The following is a 4176-nucleotide window of genomic DNA, read 5'->3' on the forward strand; positions in this document are numbered from 1 at the left end:
GTCTAATATGTGAGCATAGGATGCGTATTGTGCTATTGTATTTAAGTGTACTGTACTGTCCAATTGTTGAGCCCTCCCAAACCCTGGCTAAGAGGTTTATCTATTACTGCATCTATGACAACAAGGAAGTTCAACGAGTGCATGACAATGGTGTTCCCTCTGAGACATCTGGTACTGGGTGAACTAATACTACATTTGGAATCCCAGACCGCAGTTGGAAAGGAGAAGGGGTCTTAATATTAAGTCGATGCAGAATTTCCCAGTTGGGAGGGGTTGATTTGATGTGGGACATAGAAATTGTAAATAGGATTGAAGTGGGCAGCTGGAGGTAATTATAATTTTAATGCGACTAAATGCCATCATACTCCATCTGGCATAAAACATTTAAAAAGATGCGCTGACCGACCCTACTGATGAAGTTGTCGAGCAGGCTTACTTTGCAGAAACACTGATGTTGCTTAACTCAATTTTGGTGACTGAAATATTATCACAGAATATGAACACTGCATAGTGTCTTAGCCTACATGTAACAGACAACATGGGAAATGCTACGCTACAGCACCAATTTGTTGCATAAATGTAAACTATTAGAACTGTAGTGAAGTGGCAGATAAATGTTTCTCCTAAAAGTGGTGGCATTCTTTGACACAACACTGCTGTGAAAGAGTGAAACTTGCAATTTCCTCAGTTCACAGGGAACAGGCCTTTACTTTGCTCTGTGGGAATTCCTATCCGCCATTGACACAGTGTTGCTACCATCACAACAACACACATGGCTTCTGTGGTCCTAGTTGCTAGGCACTTCAGAGTTTCTTCCAAGTTTTATTGCAGACTGGCATAATACCATAGAAGATGAAGAAGAAGAATTTCTTCCTCACTGTCCAAACATTTGAGGCACGTGACTTGTATCAGGAGAGGAAACTTACAGTAGATCATCAACCTACAATGACCAGAAGAACACACTGTATTGTAAATAAATAAAATTGTATATGTTGCAACCAATGTCTGGTAGATCAAGTGAAAATAAACTAGAGTAAATGGGGTATTAAAATGTAGATCTTTGATGCCATGTGGCATCAGAACTTTATCAGTAGGCTACTGTGTACAACAGGGGTGGCTACTGGGTGCATGTGTACAGGGATTTGTTACAGCCCAGCTCTAGCCTCTAGCACAGGCATATTCATATCTTACCCTACAAAGTCTGTACTATTGCTAGTTTTTTGTTCTACTACCTAATAATGAATTGCACCCACCTGGTGTCTCAGGTTGAAATCAGTCCCTGAAAAAGCATGAAAAAAAGCAGAACTGGCTTCAAGGTCCAGATTTAAATTTGAAGGCTCTAACAGTGGTTCCCAACCCTTCAAACATTCAACCTCCAGCTGCATACCCCCTCTAGCACCAGGGTCAGTGCACTCTCAAATGTTTTTTATAGTCCCGTACCCCTTCAAACATTCAACCTACAGCTGCGTACCCCCTCTAGCACCAGGGTCAGTGCACTCTCAAATGTTGTTTTTTGCCATCATTGTAAGCCTGCCACACACACACTAAATGAGACATTTTTGTCACAACCCGGCTCGTGGGAAGTGACAAAGAGCTCTTATAGGACCAGGGCACATATAATAATATAATAATCAATCATTTTGCTCTTTATTTAGCCATATTACATATAAAACATTATTTGTTCATCAAAAATTGTGAATAACTCACCACATGTTAATGAGAAGGGTGTGCTTGAAAGGATGCACATAACTGCAATGTTGGGTTGTATTGGAGAGTCCCAGTCTTAAATAATCTTCCACACACAGACTGTGCCTGTATTTAGTTTTCATGCTAGTGAGGGCCGAGAATCCACTCTCACATAGGCACGTGGTTGCAAAGGGCATCAGTGTCTTAACAGCACGATTTGCCAAGGCAGGATACTCTGAGCGCAGCCCAATCCAGAAATCTGTCAGTGGCTTTTGATTAAATTCAATTTTCACAGAACCGCTTGTTGTAATTTCGATGAGGCTCTCTTGTTCAGATATCGGTAAGTGGACTGGAGGCCGGGAATGAAAGGGATAACTAATCCAGTTGTTTGTGTCATCCGTTTCAGGAAAGTACCTTCGTAATTGCGCACCCAACTCACTCATGTGCTTCGCTATATCACATTTGACATTGTACGTAAGTTTAAGTTAATTTGCACACAAAAAAAACATACAATGATGGAAAGACATGGGTGTTGTCCTTGTTAATGCAGACAGAGAAGAGCTCCAACTTCTTAATCATAGCCTCAATTTTGTCCCGCACATTGAATATAGTTGCGGAGAGTCCCTGTAATCCTAGACTAAGATCATTCAGGCGAGAAAAAACCTCACTCAGATAGGCCAGTCGTGTGAAAAACTTGTCATCATGCAAGCGATAAAAGAAAAAAACGTGTCAAAACTTTGCCCCTTGTAAAAGCGTTACATGGTCGCTGCCATATCATTGCATAGTGCAGAAAATACACAAGGCATTGCTTTAACAAAGTTAACCATTTTCACTGTAGAGTCCAAAACATCTTTCAAGCTATCAGGCATTCCCTTGGCAGCAAGAGCCTCTCGTGGATGCTGCAGTGTACTCAAGTGGCGTCGGGAGCAACTGCTTGCACGCACGTTACCACTCCACTATGTCTCCCTGTCATCGCTTTTGCGCCATCAGTACAGATACCAACACATCTTGACCACCTTGTCCACTTGATGTCACAAAGCTGTCCAGTACTTTAACAATATCCTCTCCTGTAGTCCTGGTTTCCAGTGGTTTGCAGGAGGTCTTCCTGAATTGACGCCCCATAAACATAACAGACATATACCAGGAGCTGTGCCAGGCCCGCCACGTCTGTTGACTCATCCAGCTGTAATGCATAGAATTCACTGACTTGTATGCGAAGCAGTAATTGTTTCAAAACATCTCTTGCCATGTCACTGATGCTTCGTGAAACAGTGTTGTTTGATGAAGCCATTGTCTGTAGTTTTTTGGGCCTTTTCCCCCAGAATTGTCCCAGCCATATCCACGGCAGCAGGAAGGATTAAGTCCTCCACAATAGTTTGGGGCTTGTCTGTCCTAGCCACTCGGTAGTTCACCATATAAGACGCTTCTAGTCCCTTCTTATTAATGGTATCTGATGCTTTTATACATGTCTTACTACTCGAAAGTTGTCTTAATTCTTGCTTATTTTCCAAATTAGCATGTTTTGTTTTAAAATGTCTGCGTAAGAGTGAAGGTTTCATCGAGTTGTGAGATAGTCATTTTGCACATATAACACACTGTGGCTGAGGAAAGGCACTACTCTCAATATAAGTGAACCCCAAATCAATGTAGTTCTCATCATATCTGCGCCTCTTCGATGGTCCAACTGTTCGGTGCTTTCCATGGTAAGAGGGCAGTAGCTCTTCGGCTGCATCAGATTCACAACTGTCAGTGTCCATGCTAGCTGGGCTCACAACAAATGTAGAATTACTGATGCTAGCATTGGAGGTGCTCGTGGAAGCAGATCAACTTGTGTCGTCGACAGGCGCAGGTGTAGTACTGCCAGTAGAGCTGGCATGTGTCTCTATGGACGTGGGCCCTACTTTTTTAAACCATTTTCAATCATCAATTTTCAAGCAAACGGAATGAGCAGCAGCTCCGTTATTGGAAGCGAGAGAGTAACGGTTAACGTGATTGGATGTTAATTATGTGACTAGGCTACCTGTATTTGACATTTTGTTGTTATTTCGCTGAACACTAGATGGTTTCATTTTATTTTTGGCAGTGAAACGAGGCTACTCAGGCGAGAAATAAATAAAAAAAATTTATAGCCCCGTTGAAAAATATAAATGGACTGTTTGAAAATGTATTATTTTCTTTTTAAATATGAATCACATTTTTATTTGGCGTACCCCCGACGACATTGCGCGTACCCCAGTTTGGGAATACCTGCTCTAGCACATCTGGATTTACGTATACAGTGCTGATCAAGATCTTGAATTGCTGAGTCGTGTGTTACACCAGGGTTTGGAACAAAAGCCTCAAACCCAGTACCCACAAATAATTGAAGACTAGGATTTGTGAACGTTGATTTTAGTTTCACCATCTATGATGATGGTGGACCTGATACATTATCAGTATTGTACAGTACAGTGCTGCTCTCTGGTGCTGGTGATGAGAGGTTGGGGAGTT

Source organism: Salmo salar, chromosome 20 (assembly GCF_965601325.2).
Source record: "Salmo salar chromosome 20, fSalSal1, whole genome shotgun sequence".
Lineage (NCBI taxonomy): Eukaryota > Metazoa > Chordata > Actinopteri > Salmoniformes > Salmonidae > Salmo > Salmo salar.